We start from the raw sequence: 25,385 nt of genomic DNA, 5'->3' as shown, positions 1-25,385 counted from the left end.
GGGCTTAATTCTGTCAGTCAACAGAAAGACTAACAGGCTATTTTTCCGCATGGCTTTCCAAGCAAGTCTTTTAAAACTTAAACACTTAACTAAACCTCACAGTGCCCGCACAAGGGAAACAAGTACAATTAAACCAATGCAAAGCCTTATGCTTGAACCCAGAAGCAAATGGCACAGATACACATGTTCTCCTGCAAATTAAATGGGGAGCCCTGAAGATCACACAATTGTAAAATGGCTTGGGTTGGAAGACCATCCAGTTTCAACCCCCTTGCCATGGGAAAGGACATCTGGCTTACAACCAGGCTAACACTGAATTTCTATCAATAGCATCAAAAGAGAGCCAGGAAAGCACTACGAGTATTCATATCTCATATTCAAATAGGGCTTTAAATCCCTAACAACTCTGGAGAATTTAGCAGACATAACAAACCACGCCACAGGCCAAAGTGCTAACTTGGGCCACTTAGCAAAGCAGCAGTTAAGGCAGGAGACCCAGGGAAGTTATACTAAACACGTACAAAGGTAGCTATACCCATATATACGAGTTACCTTCAGTTATTGTTCAGCAACGTGTTACAACGTGCTGCCATGGTTTAGGACAAAAAGAATAGAATAGAACCACATCAAACCACCACCCAGAATTTAGGGAGAAAATTCAACAAGCTCTGGCTATCACATCTGGGTCACTTCTGTCCATCTGGGCAGCTTTGTCCTTTATGCAAACAGACACATTCAAAACCTCAATTTCTTCTTTCACCCAGAAAAGAAAAGCTACCACCTGTTCTCCAGTAGGAACAGTTGCATGCAATTATTTAGTTTCCCCCTTGGAAAAAGCTTTTTAGGTGAAACATCTTCCTCAAGAACACACCTTCAGCACTAGCAAAATTATTTTTCAGCATTCCATTAGCGGGTTTCTCACTCAAAAAGGGTGAGTAAGGTTGGCAGCTGAGGCAGTTCAGCCGTACAAGGATATCAGCACTGTGATTCTTTCCCTTATTTGGAAGATTATCACTTAGCATAAATGTTAGCGGAGTTAAACTCTATCATATTTGTACAGGAAAAAAAATTGGTGGTTAGCACTTAATTCCACTCCTCAGGAATATGCTTTTTATCCTTGCAGCAATTTTTAATGTGTCGGGAACATACATACACCCTCTCACCTGAAAGTTAATTAATCTTTGAAGAAAGCTTCCCCCTGCATGCTGAGGAGGAGCCAAGAGTCAATGAGAAGTTTCAGAACCAGGCATCTCCTGGTGGGTGAAGGAAAGTAAATTTTTCTCCAGGCAACGTGGATAGGAGGAACAAGGCAGATATCATATGGAGGTTGAGTCAAAGCATTGTCCCATGAAGCCGCAAAACTGCTTCTGACGAGTTCTTTGCAATAGCAGGCAAAGTATCGCTGCAAATACCAATAGCCTTATGCAAGAAAAAAGTTGACTTACCCAACTGGAGATGAGGAGCTCTAGCCATAGAACACACCTTCTTGCAAAGACTTTGTCCTATAGATGTTCTCCCTTTGGAGGCTAACCCTTAAATGAGGTCCCAGAGTCCACCCCTTTGGGTCAGGTGGTGAGCACAGGTGCAAACAATGTTCCCGTGCTCCCTGGGTCAGGCACAGCCCTTCACCAGGTGCTCAATCAGCAGTGCAGGCTGTGACCTAACAGTTCCCCTGCACAAGGTAATGCATTTTAATATTGATCAGAAAAAAAATCATTTATCTCATTTACCATTTAGAGATAAGGAGATCTATTCATGTTCAGTTTAAAAAAAAAACAAACAAAACAGTAGTTTAATGGGAGTTATATGCAGCAGTGCCACTGTTGAGTCTTGCAGTCATTTTCTACATTAAAAAAAAAAAAAAATCAGCCTTTCATTAGGTCTCTTACATTTCTTAATTTGTTTTAGACTGTTCACTTCCTTATTATTGTTGTAAATTCACAGGAGATAATTTTAAGCTAATCTTCTCATCTTTTGTAGGAAGCCCTCATCAATAAACACTGAAAGGATGATTAAAATATCACTCCATGTAGAACAAACTAAGTAAAAATTACTGTGGGGAGTAAATTACCCTAACAGAGATGTAACACCAATGCCTTAATTTTATGAAAGATTTATTATTGAGAAGAAAAGAAAAGAGAGAGTAGAAAACCCATACTCCTAAGCTGTAAGACTATAAACAGGTACTTGTCAAAATAGTTTTTTAAGCAGATAAATGATATACTTTGGTCTAATGCATCTTCATTCATGGTGAAGGAGTAACACAGTGGAGAAAAATGGTACAAGCCTCATCAGCATATTAGGGATATATGTGCAAACATATGTAACATATCTATCTATTCCTCTGCTCTCCAGGAGTTTCAAGAGCCTGGAAGATCTGCTTGCCTTTGACTCTTGCCTTCAAGCAGGCACAGTTAGGACATCAAGCTGTCCACAGAGGAACAAGCTCTGGTGGTGGGACGCAGGTGAGCTACTCCTATCACCCAGACAGCTGTGGGGTGCAGTTTGCACCAGGTATGGCAGTGGGATAGACTAGGGAGTGCTAGCAGGACAGCTGCTTTGCACAGCCTGAAGCCAGAGTTGCAAAAGGGGATCATGAGCTTTGCATGGGGCTTGTGTCTGTCTGGAAGGCAGCTTTCAGGACAGAGCTTGACACACCTTCTTGAATCAGGGTTCCAGAATCCAAGGCACAGAGCTCCCCCTCTCCATAACTCTTACTTACATCTTAATAAGCAAGAGAGAACTTCACCTAAAATTCACAAGCACTTTAGTTAAAACACGGACTTCTAAGCTGAATTTCACTAGCTCTGTTCTTGTTTGGGTATTTTTCAGGGAGTTTTCTTTTGTTGCTTTTAGTTTTGTTCCTGGTGAGGAGGACTGCAAGCACTGGGATGGCAGCAGCTGAATCAAATGCAAAGCAATCAAGAAACTGCAAGAGGAGGCTCTCTTTCCTTGAGTACGGTTCTACCCAAATTTGGAACATCAACAGTAACTACACAAGATTAAAGTGTAAAAAATCAGACTAAAATGAGCACTAACATACACAAATTTCCTCCCTTGGGAAGGCACTAGGCTTTTAAACATTGTAAAGTGATCGGACCAGGGTAATGTTTCTGTCCTCAAGCCCAGCCTGCTGGAAAGCAGTGCAGCTGGCTCCCTTTGACCTTTCATCTCTCACAGAGTGCTAGTGTTGTTTGAAAATACTCTAGTGCAAACACTGAGTGGTTCCTAGGTTCATCATCCACTAACACTCTTAAGTCCAGAAAGCTTGTATTTATCTTTTTTTTTTTCATTTTTCTTTTAATTCCCAACCTAACAAATGTTCATTTATTCTCTTGAAATACTTCTAGTATTGTCTGTCTAGTTAGTTACCTTTGATTTGTATAAAACCAGAGATAGTTGGCTTACGTGCTTGTCAAATTAATTTTTGGCATTACAAAATTAAGTTGTAAATGTTCAGATATTTTTAATTCTTTAACACTGATATATCTCAGGATGGATCCCCAGGAGAACTGAGCATGGAGCCATTGTGTCCAGTGCTTGTTCCCATACCAAGCCCAGGGGCCTTCCTCAGCCTTCTCTTTTTTGCAGCCTTTTGTTTCTGAAGAGGCTCCAAACACTGCTTAGCTGCCCAACAAGCCCCTCTTTCCCACTCCTTGCAGGGTTTCTCAGTGATTGCCTTGTTCCTCACCGTCCCCATGTCCCTGCTCCACATGGATTTCCCCAGGAACATTCTTATTTCTGATATATTGAATTTATCCCATTCTCCTCTATGGAAACAGGCACATAATTCATTTATTTATTCACCAATGTCCGCTACTTCTGTTAGAAAATTACCCTTTCCATTTTATAGAATCCCCATTGCCTCATTCGCTTCTTATTCTTTATCTACTTGAAACATCTCTTATTTATTTTTACCTCTTGCCCAATTTTCATTTTACTTTCTATCTTTGCTACTCTTATGCCTTCCTTAATATTTTCTAGTTTATTCTGTAATCTTTTGAGGTCCCCTTTGAGTCTGATCTTTCATAATTCCCGTGCCCTTTGCTGCCCCTCTTCCCACTGGAAAGTCCCTGTTAGCTGCAGCAGCCTTATTTTACTTTTACAGCGAAGCCCTGCTCTCATCCCAGAACAATAGCAAAACTCCTATTGATTTCAGTGGAAATGGGACTCTTGGAGTGTTTACGGCTTTGAACAACACATAAACTCCAGCTCGTGTGGGAGACAACATAATTAAGCAATAAGGCATGACATACCACGTCACACTGCTGATTAATGTGTGCGCTGGGTGTGTAATAAATGCAAGCCTCCAGAACACCTGAGGTGCACATTAATCAGCCCTATTGTACATCCTGATCATTATGAAACAGGTTCTTAAAGCATTAAAATGGCCTATTTTTTTAGTAGTAGCAATAATTAATCGGAGTTGAGAGCTTCTCTCACATCCACAGCTCCACAGGGCTGCAGCAACTTTTCCAGCTCTGTTCCTTTATAATGCACAAATAAAGACAGGCTTCATTATTTGCGTGGAAAATCTGCTGATATACCTCTTTGCCTTTGTCACAGCGTGGGGGTAACGTGGCATGGTGGGGGCCAGGGCCTCCTCTGCTGATGAAGGAGGATGAGGGAAGGCCTGTTTCACTCAGTTGACATCCCCTAGGAGTGCTGAGCTCCTGCCTTACATTACGTTCAATGCAGACATGGTTACATCCCATCTATACATACTCTGATAACCGCAGTGTGTACAAGAAGATGCACTGAGTGGGACTGTGTTGCAGCTCAGACACCATTTGCACTGTTATCTGCCCAGGAGAGCACTGACAGCCATGCTTGGGCTCAATCATGGAGGGTCTTCAGCCCAATAAACTGGAAATCATAGCCCCGTTGACCCGTATCAGCTGTATTTTGCACAAAGGACTGAGTGGGCTTTGCTGTAGACGGTTCAACCTCTACAAGGCCTTGCATGCAGCCATGTGGGCCTGGCCTAGTGCCAGCACAGCTCAGCATGGTCCTGCTAACATCCCACACTTCCCACACACAGCGCTGGGCTCACGCGTAGCCTCTGGCGCTTCCCTGAGCAGACACCTTCAGTCTCAGCATTTAACATCGTTTTCCTGTAGCTATACCCTCCCTGAGGCCTTTGATGGCTGCCCTCCTGCTGTCTGCATGCTCTGCGGGAATCTAATAGCTGGGGATGCTGAGAATGCAGGCATCAGAACTCCCCACACACACCTGGATGCAGCCTGGTATTCCTGACATGAAGCCCCCACTCTTTGCACTGCCCCTACTAGTTCTGATTGACCTTCCCTTCCCAGATGAGTTTTGCAGCTTTTCAGTGCTGAATGAGATAAATAAAGAGCAAGTGATAACAGGAACATAAGCAGAGCTGTCCTTTTTCATTCCAGAATCTACAAGCAGAAGCTGGAATGTAAGCATTTCCTAGTTAGTGCTGAATTTAGGAAATATGGAAGAAAATAAAAGTATGCAGAGTGTTTTATAATGAAATGCAGCCTGAAATTGTAGGTTTCTAGGACTCAGCAGAACGTTACAGTTTCTAAATCATGCAGTTATCTGCCAACTCCATAGCTGCACAATGCAAGAGGGAGAGAATTCACCACAGCACATATGGGCAGTGTAATATTTAAATCATCTTTAGGGGATCTGCTCTTAGCACAAAGGCAGCTGTGTGCCAGGCACACACAGGGCACTGGTGCAAATCAGAAGCAACACTAATAAAATCCCACAGGCAGGCACTAGAATGCAAACCAAAGATCTGTCTTAAAAACTGCAGCACAGGAGAAAAGGGGGGAATGGCTTTAAACTAAAAGAGGGGAGATTTAGGTTTGATGTTAGGAAGAAATTCTTCACTCGGAGGTTGGTGAGGCCCTGGCACTGCTGCCCAGAGCTGTGGTGCCCCATCCCTGGAGGTGCTCAAGGCCAGGTTGGATGGGCCCTGGGCATCCTGAGCTGGTGGGGGCAGCCCTGCCCACAGCAGGGGTTCAGGCTGGGGGGGATTTAGTTTTAACGCTTAAAAAAAAAATAAAAAAATTAAAAACAAAAACAAAAACAAAAAACAAACAAACAAACAAACAAACAAAAGAAAAAACCAAAAAAAAACATGAATCATGCTTTTGGCTGCGACTCTCTGCTCTCCAGCTATTAAGAAAATTTCAGAAGTTTTTGTAAATAGCTTCCAGCAGAGAATGATTAGCATGAAGACTGATTGTGTGATTTGCCATAGTATATGGTAAATGTTTTCCACAACTGAATAAAAGCATGATCCTGCTCTGTGGGAGGGCTGATTTAACTGCTCCACATATCCCACGAAGAAAAAAAAAGAAAAGATGCTGTTAAGAAGCTGTGAAAAAAGTACTAAGCATTTCTTGTTCCACTGCAGAAGGTCAGAACAACCTAGCACTGTTATGGTAACATTCTAAGTTAAACAACTGTAATTACAGGTACAATGCATTTCCAGCCTTAATGCTGAGAAAAAAGTACTACATTTGGTGCTAATCATCATTCAGTACTGAACAATCACAGATAATTATCACGGCTGATAGGGACTGGTGTTCCCACCTCTTCTATGGCAATGGCAGAGACATCACTTCTGAGGACTTCAGTCCTGTACAGCCAGGTTGTGCTTCTAGGTTCACCAGAGGTATGAATTTTATCGTGTAAAAACACAGGTATCTTCAAATGTACAATAAGGTGCTAATTTCATCACAGACCATATTTCTTACACTCACATTCTTTAATCAAAATGACAAAAAAGCTTTCCCTCTATTTAGCAAACACACTACAAGAAACCCTCAGCATATCCCTGCAATAAAAAAAAAAAAAATATTTTAGAGAAAAGGCTTCCATGTAATAATTCAGAAAAAAAATATATAAATTGACAGCATATTTCAATACTTTGCTGACACAATCTCATTTTCTGTGATGAAAAATCTATTTCAGATGAAAGTAAACAGGGTACTTGTCCAGGAACCCAGGGAAGCATGCAAACTCTCCAGAGTGTCTGTCTTAGAATAAAAGGATGTATCTGTCTTGGTTCTCCAGTTCTTGCAATGCACAGATAACGATATTGGGAGACTGGCTTTCTCCTTCACCAATACTACAACTCGGTTGAGAAATGGGGCAAGGCAGAGCCCTCTGGAACACCTTCACAACAGGGAATAGGACTGCCCTCTAAACTACCTGAAAGGAGGCTGTGGCAAGGTAAGGGTTGGCATCTTCTCCAGGATAGGAGATAGCGATAGGATGAGTGGGAACAGCCTGAAGTTGCTGCAGGGGAGGTTCATGTTGGGTATTAGAAAAGCTTAAAGAGCAGTCAGGCAGTGGCACAGGCTAGCCAGGGAGGTGGTGGAGTCACCATCCCTGGAGGTGTTCAAGAAACGTGTAGCACTAAGGAATGTTGTTTAGTGGGCAACATTGGTGGTAGGTGGTTGGACATGATCATCTTAGAGGTCTTTTCCAACCTCCATAAGCTTGATATCTTGTTGTAAGGAATTATTGACCAGAATATGGTTATCTGAACTGAATTCCTTGTCTCAGGCTCCATAAACAAAAAAATGGGTGCCAGTTGCTTATCACACAGGCAATCTATTACCAGAAAAAGTCATTGAAAGCTACAATTCAATTAGCAAAAGCTAAACTTCAAAGTGTAGGCTTAAAGCAATTCAATCTTTACTTCAGTCCAACTGATCTTCACACAGATTTTCCACACATGCAAAAAAAAAAAAAAAATCATAATCCACACTGCAGTGACATTGTAAGAAACCCTGGGTGTGATTTCCCAGCCTGATTTTATTTTTGCCTATCCTACTATAGCTGGTAGCACCCATGCACTAACATTGTTCTCCTTTCTGCTTTAATTTGAGCTCAGAGCCTTCCTAAACTGATTTTATGCTTGCTTAAGAAATTGTGTTGCTTCCAGCAAGAGATAGTCATCGGGGAAAATGCTCTCAGTAAAAACTATTTAATCTTCCTACCCTTGACCTTTCAGTTCAAAACATTAAACAAATCACAAGCTATTACTTGTATTTATTAGATCATTAAAAGCCAAACCCACCTCGTCCCAAAAGTTACACTGGAGAAGGAGAGCCCAAAGCGAGAACTAGATAATTATTGTACAAAAGACCAAACATAAGTGAATTATTCTCGTGACATTTTCCATTCTTGTTACCATCTTTGTAATGAAAATGAGGTGTCAGAAGCTTCATTTATCATACCTAAACTTTATGTGATTTCGGTTATGTGCTACATTACTTCGAGGTTTTCAATATTTGGAAGTTGGACCAGCTAGCCATTCCCCTAAATTTCTGATTACAGACTTAACAACCCATGGAAGAGGGATAGAAAGCCCAGTTCATCAAAGCACATTTCTTAAGCAGAGCTGACAATACCTGGCTGTTGAGGAGTGCATTTTAAGACTCAAGTTCAACTCCTCAGACTTCATAAACATATAGATACTAAAAAAAGTCTCATGTAGTAACTGTACTGTGGTCTGTGCCCATTAAAAAGCAGCACTTGGAGAGAAGCCATGGGTTATCTCCACACTGACAGGTACAAGAAGAGTCACTGTCACCACACCACAGGGCCAAGACCACAGTGAAAACCCATGGGTCATGCCAAGGCACAGCCTCAAAGAATCACCAAGTCCATGGCAAAGAAAAAAAGAAAAAAAATGGTATCTCAGTCCACGTTTTTCCTTCCTGTCTTCTGGGTGAGCTGGAGCTGGGCATGACACCACAAGTCCCCTAATAATTCTTGTGACTTTGGATCTTCCAAAGGACACAAGGGATGCTTTGAGGCAGCATGCTGTGGATAGGAGGAAAAGGAGTTCGAGGCCTACAGCATGTGAACCCAATTCAAACTCCTTTCAATGACCAGAGCCAATGCTGAAGTGTGTCCTCAACAGCAAAGATTCTCTATTTTAAGGGCTCCAAGAGTACTTGGTGCTTTGTTTCTAATTACTTCTCTTGGCTTTTAACTTCTCTAAGTCGGGGGGGCTAAAAAGATTTTTTAGTGACTTAAGAATCCTCCAATGCAGAAGGAATTGTGTACTTTCAGGAGCAGACTTTAAAAATCACCACAACTGAAAGATTTGTCAGTGCTACTGGTATTTTAAATGAAGAAGTGTTAGGAGAAAAGGACAACGCAGGGTGATTTGTTTTCTTCCAGTGACTGTTTCAGAGAAGAAAAAGCATGAATTTCCCTTGCCATCATCTGTTCTGAACTTCAAGTGAGCAGTGGAAAATTCAGAAGGACCTATTGTATCAATATACCCTCAGAAATACTTTCATGTTCAACATGGCCACATAACAGCATTTACACGTCTGCCTCTGCTGATGTCCATTTCTGCAGAAAGACCTGCAGCACATTCATCTGAAAGGCTAAATTTTGAGTTGTTGGCAAAAAGGGCAGAAAGTACATAGCAGTGAGGAAGTGGAAGATATTGTTCAGGCGCAAGTAAAAATATATTTAAGTATTGGACTTACAAGAATCAAAAGAAAGTGACAACAAAGCCTTATCTCAAATACACTTTTCAACAACTACTTTTCTTCACACTGAAGGAACCGTGAACTTTCTCACTCTGTGCAACAGCCCAAGGTGATGCAGAGCAGACGGGAGGGACGTGGCTGGGTGCTTTACCCTTCCCCAGCAGAGGAAGGTCAGCTAGTTTCCTGATACGGCTTACGACACAACGCTGAATTTAAAACTCTTCTTTTGGAAGGATTCTCAGCACAAGGATTCTAAATTAAGTTTTATGAGATTTGCTGTTATTGCTTGTGTTATTGCTGCTGGTATTTGGACAAAGACATTAAAAGATGTGAGGAAAAGGCTGTTATGCTCATAAATAGGAAGCTTCCAGATTACGCTTTCACCTGACCTTTGGCTGTGTATAATTAGTTGTTCTTAGGGGGCCTACTGATATCCCATGTTTCCAAATTTTATAGCCAGCCCTCCATAATAATATGAGGATGACCAACATTTTCTTCTAAAACAACTAACTTGCTATTAATTTCATACTACCCTGCTAAGCACACACAACAGTTCTGGTCTTGTTTTCTGTTAATAATTATAACGAGAAGTCAGATATTTCTTACGAATCAGATTACAAAAATGCAGCAGAGAGACACACAAGGACATAAAAATTCCAATGAGATAAAAGCATCTCTGTTTACATAGCAATTCTGCTTCATTAGACTCAATGTTTTTTCATTATATTCAATGCCATTTAGTTTTGATGTTCATTTCAAGGCTGCTTATTTATACAAAGTGAGAGAGGGAGAAACACAGTAAAAACTCTGTGTTGATTTCAATGTTGAAATGGGTTTAAATATGCAATAAGGTGTGTATACAGGTTCTAGGTAAGAAAACACTGTCAGGGTTTGCTTACATATGTTACTATAATTCTATATATTAAAGCAGAATGGAGCTCAGGTATCAGATACAAATCCCACAAGAAAAAGACATTGTTAATTGAGACAGCTAATAGATTATTCAAGAACATGGAATAGAGAGACATATCTGCATGCCTTTCTACTTAGACATACCTTGTTAGATGAAATTCACTCCTATTTGGAGCTTGAAAGAAGCCTCATTTCTCAGAGTTGGATTTCACTTGTTAGTACCAAGGCATGCATCCAACTCGTGACTTTTGCCACTGGCAAAAATCCAGGGGACATGGGATGCTACCTCTTATGCTGAACAGACTCCTTGCTACACCATCAAGTTACCTAACTTCTTGTAATGCTTTTTATAAAATTTCTTACACCGCAGCTGAAACCCACTATGGGTTTAATTCTTCATTTCATTGTAAGCTGTTTTATACATCTTGCTATAGGGTTTCCCTGAAAATGCATAAACTTATTTTAATTGTTCCCAGTGCCCACACTCATTTAATTAAACGGTAGCACTATAGGAAGATTTATGACACAGGAACAAGGACTTTTTAAAGCAGTAATGGAACATGTAATAGGCACATCACATTTTAAAAGCCTAATTAAATCTATTGTTTCTCTAATGTCCTCAGCATGTCACTCTCAAGTGCAAGATATAATTTTAAATGGCTACAATGTTTATTTTGATGCTCAGAAAAGCCAGATTTGGTTGTCAAATTGTTGCCTCAAAGCAAAGCAAAAGGACTATTTTGTGAGAGCACACGTGGTATGTAGCATTGAATATAACCCAGATAAGCAAAGGGAATGAAAACAAGAGGATGTGTTTTGCTCTCCATGGTTCTCATCTAATGTCCTTGGAAGCACAAGGGAGCTGAGTCAGGCTCAGGGAGGCAGGAGAAATCCTGTCCCATCTCCTCATGGCAGACCTGACTTCCCATCTTGCTTCTGGGACTTACGAGGTGGCAAAACACATCACCAGGGTGGTGAAGGGATGGAGCTCTCTCTGTGGGGAGTAGAGTTGGCTCCTACATCAGTGAAGACAGCTTGTGCATCACCCTGACCTCACAGCAAAGTTGACATTAGCAGGGGAGCCAGGGCAGGACTATACAAGGTTCCCTCCTAGTCCAGGGTTTTGCAGTTTTATTAAAACAAACTATAAAAAAAAAAAAAAAAATCCACCACCTTGTGTGCTATCTTCCATGAGGTGAAAGGAGAAAAAAGTGATTGTTAGAACAGAGCTGGGTAGGATTTTCCAAAAATGCCCAGCATTAAGTCAAACACCCCCAGAAATGGAAGCTCCAAGCACTTACATGCAGAATGAGGCTAGTGCCTGGTACTTTTATTATCATTAATATAGAAAATCCTCCTTTGTCTGTAATCTTGAAATGGAAAAGAGGTGAAACATTTCAGAGAAAAGTGGAATTCCAATGAGGAGGAAAGATTTCTGCCTGTGAAGCCAAGCTCCCTTGCCCCAGTGGTGTTTCAGAGCAGAGCAGAGCAGAGCACAAGCACAGACAGCTGTCACAGCAGCGATCAGAGCCATTTCCCTCCATCCTCCCTACACAGCTAGTTAATTGTAGCTGATTTTAAAGGCAATCAAATACTGCAAGTCTCTAAAAATGAGAATAGTAAGAAGCACCAAGGGAGTCAAATTCCTTTAGTGATCACTGGAGATTATCTTAAATAAGACAATTCAGTACAAGCTAGATATCAAATGTAATAATTCATGCAAAATAGCCTTTTATGGAGAACCAGAAGCACAGCACTTATTTGGCATGTATAACCTTTTTATAGTGAAGAATACATTGTAATTATTTAGTCTTAAATAAGTAATCACTTTTTTCCTCTTTCAATATTCTGAAAATAATTATATTACTTAAGGTTCATTAACTGTTTCCAGCAGAATAACCAGCTTTATTTGATTAGCTAGATGAAGCTTTTTAGTTACTTTATTTCTTTTCATCACTGATTAAACATTAGTTTCAGAAGATTAGCAGCTATTTTCTTCCAGTCAATATGCTCTCTAGTTTATAATCTCTTCTGGGGGAGTAAAAAAATATAAGTAGTAAATCACACCGCAATTCTGTAATTACTTAGAGAAGACATCAGTGAGAAATAGGGCTTGCTATCTTTCAACCACTATCCTGCCCTTTGCAGGAGAAATGTTGAAACGCTCAAAAGCAAAGTGAATGCCAGCTGAAATAACCAAGTTCTCCTGCTACACTTGTTGTTACTGAGAGGGAACTGTGCTCTGGAATTCCTTGTTGGGCACTGGTGTGAAATAAGTACAAATCTGATGTGGTACATCAGCCATTTACTCCACTCACCTAGCTTTACTGCCAAAACACATCACTTGACAGGATGAAATATGAGGTCTTACTCTCCCAGTCCAATGGAAATTCGACACATGGAAATGAGCATCATATTATAAGCATCAAATATTCAGCATTTATGTTTTTCTTATACCTTACTTCAGGCAATTCCTGCAGCAGTGAACTTCACATGTTTTCTATGCAGCAAGTGGGAAGTAAACAAGGAAGAACTTTACTGTGAGAGTGACAGAGCACTGGAACAGGCTGCCCAGAGAGCTTGTGGAGTTTCCTTTGATGGAGGTATTTGAGATCCAATTGGATGCCTAACTGTGCAACCTGCTGCAAGGAACTGCTTTAGAAGGGGTTTGACTCTGATCCCCAGAGGTCCCTTCTAACCCTTGCAGTTCTGGGATTCTATAAACTTCACCCCTGCATGCTTTGGCTGCCCAAAAGAGACAAAACATGTAAAGTCTGTACATGTGAGACTATTTTTGTGAAGCACAGGTCCATGTACTCTGTCTATCCCTTGGACCAAGGTGCAAACCTGACCAGTGGTCAGAAAAAACATAACCCAAGATACAACTTGGTTTATGGTTGGACTAGATAGATGACCTTGGAGGTCTTTTCCAGCCTTGGTGATTCTAAGTCACCTTACAGAAGATCACAGTGAGCTTTCTGACATCGTAACACTTAGAGCCAGCTAGAGACAAACTCAGATGTGACAGTCCACCATTTTTGGCAGTCACCAGGCCTTGCAACAGAGCTGCCTTAACACACAGTGTCAGAGCACACGTGTACAAGTAGGCAGGGAAAGTTGCTATCTACAATTCGTCCCTGCATTCAGGAACTACATTCCTTTACAGAATCCCATCTAACTTCCACCACATTGAAGATCTGGACAGCCAAAAATGAATGACCAAGGGATAACATAACTTACTGCATTACTAAACTCATCAGCTTAATAGAAACAAGATTCAAAACACATTCGCTCCCAGCTACTGTTTATCTTTTTTAAATTCTAGCAAACAAACTTTCTATGCCTACCAAGCTTGCAAATATAAGCATTAAGTTTTACATTTCCCTTCACAGTAAAGAAATACTATCTCTGCCTGCTTTGCCAGTTAATTTTTGCACCCTTTGTGAGCCATCGTTGCCTGCAGCAGAAAAGCCAGAGCTTTCTCATCTGTCCCTGAAACACATTCCCCTGGAAGCAGGCAGAACTCAGCCAATACATTTGCCTACTGTGACATGCCGTGAGCTTTGGGTAATGGATATTAGCAGGTGGGTCATAACCAACATATGGATTTTTAGTGAAGTCATGAATCTATTTCACAATAGGTAATAAACATCCAGTATGAAAACCCAATTGATTTTATCCCCAAATTACAATCTCTTTACAGATTGCAATTTAACTACTATTTGTTGGTACCTATTCTGTGCTCAAGGCCTTCTTGTGCTTGTATCATACAAACAGATCTAAACCATCAGTCATGTCAAAGACCATTTTATGTTTGGCAACGTAAGATGACTTTACTGTAAGCTACATCTATACTTCTCACGAGGTCTTTGCAGACTCAGGTATAAGTCAAGTCAAGGTAGATCTCTGCCTGTCCCTATTTTGACAACATACTCAGCTTACCAGAAAGCTGTAGATGCGTCAAATGGTCAAAAACAGGGAGTAAATCCTGATTACTGAAATTTCTGCTTTTGAGTTGTTGCCATGCTGCTTTTCGTTTGTTTTCTGAGCACAGATATGCTGCCAGCTGACACAAAGGCCCCTTTTGATCTCTTCTGGTGCACAGATGGACAAGGGCTAGCCCTGCCCACAGCATCCAAAGTTAAATAACTTACTGCTAGTACAGAATCAGTCATATACTTTCACATAGGTATGGAAAATGGATGTGATCAGAATATCTCATCTGAATTCCTATACCAAATACGAAGCACATGACCATACAACAATCCCTGCAGCAGTGGGAACTGCTCTACAGGTGGCTGACAGGCAGATCTGGAACACAGCCTTCTGTTATTTACACAAATCAATACCTAACCAGCTGATACACCGAATTCAGGCACCATTTAACACAGCTGTCAGCACAGTTGTTTACACAATGTCTTCAAGCATTATATATGAGCTTTTTTTTTTTTTTTTTTTTTTTTTTTTACAGTGGGTAAAATCTGTCTAGAATTCAGCAAAACATTCCCATCTATTGTCTGGGTATTGCAGGAAGGATGAAAGAGAGATACCAAACCATTTTTATTTCTTTTTAGGCAAGTGATGGGGTCATGAAGCAAGAAAAGATTTCAGCCTCTTGTTTCCTGACTGTGTAATCGCTTCCTAAGTCAGAGAGAATGCATTACAAAGGAAGGGCTCTATGTGGGCTTGTATAAAGGATAAGGGAAAAATGATAGCAGGTGGTACTGCAGCTCCTCTATTCCCAGAGCAAAATCAAAGCTAAAAGATAACTGTTAAATTCTGCCAGTGAAGCAAGGTTTCTCCTTTAAACATAATACATATAAGGCAGGCATTGCTCGAATGTTATTGGGTTGGCTTTGTTGCTTATTAGGCAAAGCAAGTTTCAACATTTTAGTGACAATGCTCTTATCTGGAAGAGCAATCAAAAACACGAGTTCTTCAGGATTAAAGGCACGAGGATTTTTTTTTATTATGTTGTTAACTGCGCTGTTCCATTTCCAGGTCCCTGAAAATCTGGCTTGCACTGAAGCCAAAGAATGAAGCCAACAACAGCGAGCCAGATACAGCACTGATGTCAGACACTAACTCCATTGACCCCACTGAGTTACTCCTACAGCCACAGTAAACTGGCATCAAGAGTAAGTTCCATTCACGGCTGTAGCTTTGCCAGCCAATAAGAGAAGATTCTTATTAAGCAGAGACTCTTAATTAAGGAGTGCAGCTCAGAATTTTAGCCAGCATTAACTGGCAAAGGTTTTTGACTATAATTCTCTCTAAACTTCTAAAAATTTCTTTTTAAATCTAATGGGTTTGACAGCCATTTCACAGATGCTCCCTTCCTTCTGCTCCAAGCCTCTGCTGGCTCTGCCCTACTATTCTACATTTTGTTGATAGATCAGATCTCTGAAAACTATCATTTGCTCTTTGCCAGTGACATTTTTGTTCCTTTTCCATTTACTGTTATCTTGGCTGACTAAATGGCAACTCCTTTGATATCTGATGAGTTTCTGAACTGCCCATTTACAAAGCAAGCCTCTAGTCCTTGTGGTCAGAGAGAAGTTGGCAGAACAAGGAGAAAGCAAATCTTAAATGTTAAAAGAATACACAGCAAACTGACATTTATCCCTTTTTCCCAGTGTCTAGATTTGAGGGAGCATCTTCACAATAAGTTCCTATGGCACCCTGCATCAGGATTTCATTGCACTTTGGTAATTTAGGATTTTCTCTCTCTGGTAGCTGTTGTTACGGTCTGATTTTATCTGTTCCATCTGTGAAGTGCAATGAATTTCTGTTAGACTTTATAGTAACTGTCCTCCCAGTTTAAATCTTCTCAGAGAACCTGTTTACCTGTGCTTACCATGCAGGCTGTGGTGTAATAAGTCATTTAAATTAACTGACACTTGGGTTGTAAAACATCAATGGCTGCTGACCAAGAACAGTACTGCAGCATAAACAGGAAATGTTCGCATTATAAGTGTTGTACACTTGCATTAAATGCCCCTTATAGGGTAGAATCTTTCATGCAATAACAGGGGTAGCGAAGGGGTTCCTTTGTGTTAATGCAACATATACAGTATCAGTATATGGGGTCGTCCTAAATGTGACAGTAACTGGAACCTGATAGTGAGCCAGACTCTGCTCTGATTGAAGCAGTTCATTATGGTTGTTCTTGTTTTTACTGGAACAAGTTAAAATTTGAGTATTTTTTAGGAGCCAAACACATTTTATAGGTACTGAGCTGACTGCAAGTTTCTTGGACAAGGCATGAATCACAGAATGGTTTGAGCTCCATCTAGTTCCAACTACCCCAACATGGACAAGATCTTCTCCTTCGGCAGCCACTACAACTAGTCATATAGGACTCCAGACAGCAGCTTTCATCTTCAGTACTTTCCCACAGTACCTCAAAACCTATCAGTGAACAAGGCATATTTCTTTTTATTCTCTGCTGATCTGCTGTATGGTGGGGCCTCTTCAGCTTGTTACCTCTTCCCCTGAGGATATACAAAGTTTTTACCTTCAGGTCAGTCCATGATCAATCCCAAGATTCCTGGACCGTCAGGGTTCTCCATCCAAGGCCACTGTATAATCAACACAATCTGCTTACTCCAAGTATTACCAGTAGCAAGGTGTGTGGAGGGAACCTTCCTTTTAAACATCTAATTTAGTATTTAGTTAAGCTTCAGCACCTATCACTTCCAAAGCAGCCTGAACCCCCTCATATGCTGCTAATATCTCCTGTTCAGTAGGAGTGTAGTGTTCTTCAAACCCTCTGTATTCTTGACTCCAAAACCCAAAGGGTTGACCTCAGGTCTCCATTAGCATTCTTTGCCAAAGGCTCCAAGTGGGGCTCTGCTCCCCAGCTGCAGTGTCAAACATGTATTTTACATCATGTCCCAGAGCTACTGCATGGGCTTTCTCCCACTTAATTTGTTCAAAAGCCTGTTGTTGTTCAGGACTCCATACAGAATTGTTCTTCTTCCATGTCACTTGATGGGGGGGGCTTATGATAAGGCTATAATCTGGAATACACATCCTCCAAAAACCCTTTACAACTACAAAGGATTGTGTTTCCTTCTTACTAGCTGGCATAGACACAGCAGTGATGTTATTGATTACATCTGTCACATTCAGACAGTGTCCATCTTGCCCTTGTATTCCTAGGAACTGGATTTCCTGTGCTGGTCCTTTGACTTTACTTTGCTTAACATTAAAACCAGCTTGCAAAAGGATTTGGGATTATTCTCTCTCCTTTCTTGAAAACTTCTTCTGCTGTATTTCCTCACACAATACTATCATCAGTGTATTGTAGATGTTGAAGAGCTCCACCCTGTTCTACTGTAGCCTGAATTAGCCCATGACAAATGGTTGAGCTATATTTCCACCCTTGGGGCAAATGGTTCAACATATAATAAACACCCCTCCAAGTAAAGGAAAACTGGCCCATACTCTGTCAATTGAAGCTTACATTCTGGCTGCCTTTGACTCCTGTTCATACTGGAGTTCTAGAATGTTTGGTACAGCAGCACCCAATGGTGGTGTGACTTCATTCAGACCACAACAGTCCACTGTCAGCCTCCACTCCCCGTTAGTTTTCCCACAGCAGCCATACGGGGCTGTTGAAGGGTGAATGAGTTTTGCTAATCATTCCTTGGCTATCCAGTTAATGAATCAACTTATGGATGGGGAGAAGGGAGTCCCAGTTAGTACAATACTGCCATGTGCACACCGTCATAGTAACAGGCCTCTGCTGTTCTTCTACTTGTAGCAACTCCACAACAGATGGGTCTTCTGAAACTCCAGGCAAGACAGACAGCTGCTTAATAATCTCTGTCTCTAATGCAGCTATTTCATAAGCCCATCAATATTCCTTTGGGTCCTTAAAATAACCCCTCTTAAGACAGTCAATACCAAGGCTATATGGAGCCCTTGGGTCAGTCACAATAGGATGCTTTTGCCAGTCTCTCTCAGTGATGCTTACTTCAGCCTTCAACACAGTCAACTCTTGAGAACCTCCTGTCACCCCAGAAGTGTAGGTGACTTGGTGGCTTCAGGGTGCACTGTGCACCAATGTCTACCAGACCCTCATATTTCTGTGATTCTGGTGTGCCAGGCCATCAAATCCTTACAGTTTAGTACACTCGATTTTCCCTTTCTTCCCCCTAGCTGGAGGCAGGGCCCCTCTAATTATTGCATCCATCATTCATTTCTCATGGGTCAAAATCAGAACATGTACAGCATTTACATCATTCAGTAGTAACTGGAGCAGCCATTCTCTTGGAGGAGCCCTCATTTGTAGTTGACTTCTTTCATAACATTTCTACCCATGCACATAGGGTTGAGGTAGATGTTCCATCCTGCCTCTTCACATCCTGTTCATGATCTCATAGGTAAAACCACAGGGTAAGTACACAGTGTGGACCTTTCTTGAGCAAGGGGACATCTGTCTTTAATTTTACTGGATCGTACAGGTGGGGAGTGGGGGTTCATAAATTTTGGTCAGTTGGAACAGTTTTTCCTCTAGTCTATCCATTCTTTCTGATACTACTGGGACAGCCAACACATTCATGCAGGGGAGGTGAGGTTTTCTTCAAATTCCTGAAGAGTGTTAGGACATGAAATATGGGTCTCCCTTCTTCACACCAAATCACTGCTGCTAGTGCACTAGCATACATTATTGGTACAGTTCAAGTGAATTTCCACCACAAAGCTGGAGAACACCTAATTCTTTCGGGATCGTGGTCTGGATTTAAAAAGAGAAAATCGTTTCATTTTTGTCTCCTTTAATTAAAACACACAGAGAGCACACGCAAGCTGGCACAGTGCCAAAAAATGTTAATGGATGTTCTAGTGCAGTTTGGCACATCTGATATATCTGTTATCTCAATCAGGGCACGTTGCGATGTGATGAAACTCCTTTCAAGTCAGCTCACAGCAGCAAACCAATTTTAAGCATGCACTTCTGTACTTTCTCTTATAGAGACCCTTCCCCCAATTTCCCATACAACACCAAGAGCCACTACACAGTTCTCCATGGAATCCCATCCTAAGGCTTTTCTACAAGGTATGCAGAAGGGAAAAAGGCCACAGCTAGGGTTAAGCTGCTGCTAAACAATGGTACCCACTGCTCTCACAGCCAAGTGCTGACCCACAAACAACCTCCTCATCTCTGATTAACACCTCTGCCTATCATCTCCCATCCATACTTCCAGAAGCTCACCAAGATCTGTTTGTACAGCACTCTGGTACACTGACTGCAGCCTACTCTGACTGTTCCTAAGCAAAAGTGTAACACAGATCATGAAGAAATTATTAGCAAACCAAGAGACAATAAAAAAGAAGATGCTCTTCACCCCCTTTCATTGGATGAGAGGGAACCTGTGCTTTCCCCACACTTAACTTGTGCTTGCTAACAGCTAACACTCCTTGATTTCATTTTATGATGGAATATTTTCACTTTGGAAAATATTTATTAAGCTGAACCAATTTCTTTCTATTAAGTATTTACATTTAATCATCTAGCATGCCTGATTATCTCAAGTACTAATAATAATCACCACATTACTAACATCACTATAGTTTGAAGCTCTACAACTAGACACCACTAATTAATTCTAAGTTAATCAGTTTCATTAGCTATGCAAATGTTTCTTTGGCTTAAAGCATTAAATCAGATTTAACTTGCTAAGACAATATTCATCACAAGTTTATGCAATCCATTATTGCTTCCCATTAATTAAGGCACGTTAAACTGTGGCATCCATGCAAAAATCTAAAAAAAAATAAATACATAACTGTAAAGCTTTTAAGTTAATTTGCAACTTCTGTATTAAGACAAGATCTTTCCCTTTAGTGAATTGTAGAACATATTTAGATGTATCTAAACTTAGATATGTCATAAATGTTTCCTAATCACTACATTGAGATTTTTCTTACTACAAGAGCAGAAATACTAAACCATAACACATAAGTATGATCTCACTTCTGCCTTAGCTCTTAAGCATTTCAACTAAGAGAACTGGGAATGCTATGTTGCAGAATTATTCCTTACGGTTATACATTTTGCTACTGCAGATCATGCACAGAAAATCACTTGCAAGAAATCATTACTGCAGCTAAGTATTCAGAATTGGCTGTACCTTTAAACTTATCTGGGCTACTATTTCATTTTATCTGCGAAAAGACACAAATACCAATTTTTGAGCATGGATTTAGCAATGTGGCCTATAGGCAGGAAGGTGTTAGAGATGAAACACTGAGTTCTTAATCCAAAAAACGGACTGGCAATTTGATAGCATAGGAACCAGGTGAACCAACAGGCTGCTCTGGAGACTTGAGAGTACTGCAGCATTTGGCTGCTGAAGTGCTCCTTGAAGCATCATCTTTGAATCTGCAGGTGCGGACCTGAGCACTGAAAATACCAGCTCACCCTGGGATCTCTATTTACACCTGTAACAAGCATATATTACCATTATATTTACCTATTTATCAGTAATAGGATCATCAACACATGGATTTCTCATGTACCTCCAGGCAAATGATTCAACTTCTAGCTACTCTTAACTTTTGATAACACTGTTCTACTAAGAGGGATGCTTTAAGGAGTGGAAAGCATTAAAAGTGTCACACATAAGAAAAAACTATAAAGTAAGAAAGTGGTTTTTCATCTGCTTAGCCATTGGTAATGTTTATCCCTGTAGCACTGTAGTAGATTCACATATGGAAAATTTCTGTTTTCAGGAACACTTTCCCATTCTGTCTGTGAAAACTGGACCCTTACTATAGGGCTCACAACCACTAATTTAAATAGCAAGAGGATCGCAGATATAATTCAGAGTCACTGAAAGGTGATGGTTATAACAAATTACTTGTTTGACATGTATGTGATGTTTTCATCTTTCTGATCTGTGTATTTTTCATTCTCCAGGCAGCATCTCGCCCCAAACCACAGCTTCTGAATCTTGTATTACAGCTTTAGTGTTATGAATGGAAAAAGAAAAGAGGAGATTAAGTACTGGACTTGGACCCAATTTTCATTTGAATCTACCATTACTGTGTCACTGGACTTCAAAAAAGCATTCTTCTATTTCAGATAAACCTATGGCTTGGATTATCAAATGCCAGTGACTCCAGTGAAAAGGAACTATGTTTGGCATTTCTCAGGTGCCTCCCAGCACTCACAACAGTCAGATGTGACCTGGAGAACAAGCAAGTACAGCCACAAGTCAACCCACCAACCTGACCATACACCATCTGTGATTGTCATCTACAAGAATGAAGCTCTCATATGAAATGGTATTTGGGGAAATATATATATGTCTTCTGAACCTGAAAGATGACCAAGGGCTCCTTCCTTCAGATGTTTTGTATGTACAATGAACAAACTACTATATTTGGGTCCCCTGTGATGAGATGTGGCTCTCCCATGAAATCCCAAGTGAGGTGGGGAGCCTCAGAACCACCTTCCTCTCCCCAGTTCATATTTATCTTCTGGAATACAAATTCTGAAGCAAAACAGAGTCTTCCCAAGCCAGCAAAAGCTTTCTAAATGTTCTTTTCCACCCTTAAGCCTGCAAGCCATTTCTCACAAGCCATCTGCCCTGACTTTGGCATGAGGACAACCTGGTTAGATGGAGGTTGGCATGAAGCCTGCCACTTGAAACCATCCTCTCTGAAAAAGTAACTGCTCAAAATGAAGTTTCCTTGACCACTCACAATTCAAACAGGTTTCCTTCACACGTTTAAATTGAATCATTGTTCTACATAAACAAATCACATCCAAAGAGTGATGTATAACTACGCCAGGACACATTCCGCCCTGACACAGCTATGTAAACTCAATAACTGAACTTAGGGAAATGAACAGAGCTATAAAAGATAAGCGTGACTGCCCTATTTGGGTAGAAATTAAGGACAGAAGATGATATCATTCAGCCTTAAAAAGTATTTAGTTCTTTAGCTGATCTTTGCAAGGTAAGCATTACTCCATAGACATCCATATGAATAGTTTTACTTATAGCATTTGTCCCATTAAATCCAGTGAGACCAACAAACTTCAGTCCCACCAGAATGCTCAGTGTGTTTTTAGAGAGATTGCTCACATCCATGCAATTTCAGTAAGTGAAAGATTTCCAAGACATCAAGGATAATTAAAACAAAAGATACAGCCACTTCCTGTTGTTAGAATACTCCTCTTACTCAATACTGTTCAATAGTTCAGAATTCAAATCACTCCTCACATCAGTTTTGACAGATTGAGATACTTGATAGATTTATTTCTATTCTGAGGTCATACTCTAGCAGAACAATGGGCTTATGCATATATGAGGAATATTGAATGCTTTCTTCTTCTACAACTTGGTCGATATTTTTTCTCTAATTAAAGATCTCATAGTAGCCAGAGCTATTTCTTTGTAAAAAAATAATAATATATAAATATATACACACACACAAAAAAAAAAAAACCCAAAAAACAAAAAACACAAGAGAGTCTTCATTATTTTCCCAGTTACTCATTTAAGCAACACGCAACAAAAAAATAATGAGAAAAGGTGTGGAAAGGGACTATCTTGACCTCCATTTGGTGTTTTTCACAAACAAAAGATGAATTTCATCTCCTGGGCTGCAGCAATTCTGTACGAACTCAGAAGCAGAGCACTCCATTCCTGCTTGTTTTAAGCCAAAGCAGCCAAAGAACATGGCTAAAGCAGCCAACTCCTCACAGCCAGCAGCCACACCAAGAAGCACTCATGACAACAAAGAAAGCTCAGGATCCTGTGGCCTGCTGCCCTTGGGAGGGAACATAACACCCTTGGGGAAGCATAAGGAAAAGGGGATAGATGAGAAACTCCAAGAAGTGCCTTTCTGATATTTCTGTCACTCGTCTGTATCCTCCTGCCTCACTGCTCATCTGGAAAATGTTCTTTTCTTTCTAGTAACCATATGTAGAATCCAACATTTAACTTGGAGCCAAAAAGGAGTGAGGTGTAGATGGGAGAGTTGAGCCAAAGGGTGCTTGCTGTGTGAAAAGCACAGAGCACTGCTGGCTGGCTGAGCCCAACCTCCTTCCAGCTCTCCTTCACACTCAGGGACACTTGTTCCACGCAGGGGTGGGGATTGCATCAGACCTACAGCCAGTGCTGCCTTTGGAACAGTGAGAAAATAACTCCTATGGTTAGCAGGGAACCGGGAATGTGAGTAACAGTAACTTCTCATCTTCAGAGGGACCAATGGATGAGATCTGGAGCACATCGGAGGGGCACCTGTGAGATCACGCATGGGGAAGGGCAGTGGGACCACCTCATGTTAACACATGGATGGTGAGCCAAATCCAAATACATGCATTATCACAAATGCTGCACCATCCACACTTCAGTGGGCTTTGGTGACACATGCCAAGAACTCACTTCCTTTAAATGCTCGTATTATTATGCCGATATTAAAATAAGACTCTGGTGCTGATCAGGCTTCCATTTATTTATTTTTTTTCTTATTTTCCCCAGCCTCCTCCTGCTCACGGTGGGCTAAACCCAGGGAAGCTCGAATTGCTGATGTAGCACCTCTGCATGGCCCGAGCGGCCTCTAGTGGCACCCACAGCCCTCCGGCTCCTGCATGGAAGAGCGCCTGCTCCTCTAAGGGCTTCTGGTACGGGAGGGTCGGGGGATTCCTTTCCTAAGGCACTGGGATATAAGAGGAAGGGCTTTTCCGCCCTTAAGTCATTAAGTATCTGGAATTCCCGTTTCAGACGTAGACACACACATACAGACACACGCCAAGTATTCCAGACATCACTGGGGGAATGCAGTTCTCAAAAAGATGTTAACAATAACAAATACTAAGAATGCCAATAACACCACATCAGCAAAGAATTCCCTGCTACTCTGAATCAGGATTTGTTGAAAAATAAATAAATAAGAGCAGAGAATTTCTCAGGTTAAACCACAAAAGGGAAATGACCCCTTACCTTCCTTTCTGCAGCAGCCCACAGATGACCAAACCCCAGCCAGGAGCTGCACTGCTCGTCAGGAAGGTGGCAAGGATGAATCCAGATCTCCCTAAAGGAGAAAGGCACCAAGCCCAGAGCTCTATGGGAGCTTTTTAAAAGGCACAAACAAACTTGCTAGGGCTCCTTTCTCTCAAATAGTGATTTGTAACCCTGGGTCCTGAATCAGTGCAGCAATGCTGTTTGCCTCCTGCAAATCTACTTTAGTGTAAGCAGCTGGGATCTGTATGCATGCCAGCACCCAGAGCTCCTCAGCTCTCAGTTGGTGACATTTTGGATCGCTTTTTCTGTTCTCTCCCACAAGCATGACAAGAAGTTTGCACAACGCACTACAGAAGTGGGTGCTGCTGGGGGGGGGGGTCAGGTAGCTAAAAGCAAGGCTGAGAAGTTTGGTATGGGCCCCAGCTTTTCTTAATACCAGGTGATACAGCACATGATGTAATCAACACACCCAAGGGGGGGGATGCCATCCAGAGAGACCTGGACAGGCTGAGAGTAGGCCCATGTGAACCTCATGAGGTTCAACAGTGCTAAGTGCAAGGTCTGGCACCTGGGCTGTGGCACTGCAGTATCAATACAGGCTGAAGGATGAACGAATCAAAAACATGGGGCCTGCTCTAGCTTGCTACCTAAATAGATGACAAACTGTGTCGACTTGATGTTGAGTGGGGAAGAAAAGCTGTGTATTTTGTAAGTTGTGTAAGGACAAGCAGAAAACATTCCTCCATGCTTTATCAGTATCAAAGCATTTTCTGACCGATGGCCAAATAAATACACAGCATGCTGCACCCTTGGAAAGAAGCACCCTTGGAAATGCTGACCTTGAAATAGTGTTGAAATTGGGTGTCAGAAGGAGGGCAAGCTGAGGATGGCTGACAATACTGTTTTGAAATGAATGCTAAGATCTGGATTTATTTTTCCTTTATAAATGTGCATGTAGTTGTCTGTCTCAAGAAATTCTACTTTA

At 41.2% G+C, this 25,385-nt stretch overlaps 1 protein-coding gene and 1 long non-coding RNA gene across 6 annotated transcripts in view; one reads left to right on the top strand and one right to left on the bottom strand.

Moving 5' to 3' along the window:
* LOC149918843 (uncharacterized) overlaps positions 1–1,669 on the bottom strand; it is a 75,034-nt gene extending 73,365 nt beyond the window's left edge. For all 5 annotated transcript variants that reach the window (XM_090134760.1, XM_090134761.1, XM_090134764.1 and 2 more), the window contains exon 1: positions 1,446–1,669. The gene's annotated coding sequence lies outside the window, so the exon portion shown is untranslated. The remainder of the gene's footprint in view (positions 1–1,445) is intronic.
* An 11,760-nt stretch (positions 1,670–13,429) lies between these two features.
* LOC149918842 (uncharacterized) lies at positions 13,430–21,868 on the top strand. The gene is made up of 3 exons (XR_016463925.1): positions 13,430–13,999; positions 15,417–15,553; positions 21,508–21,868. It is a non-coding gene; the product is annotated as an uncharacterized LOC149918842 (long non-coding RNA).
* Positions 21,869–25,385: the final 3,517 nt, after the last annotated feature.

The sequence above is a fragment of the Phasianus colchicus genome, chromosome 2 (assembly GCF_987193195.1).
Source record: "Phasianus colchicus chromosome 2, bPhaCol1.hap1.1, whole genome shotgun sequence".
NCBI lineage: Eukaryota > Metazoa > Chordata > Aves > Galliformes > Phasianidae > Phasianus > Phasianus colchicus.
This window is presented reverse-complemented; position numbering and strand designations above follow the sequence as displayed.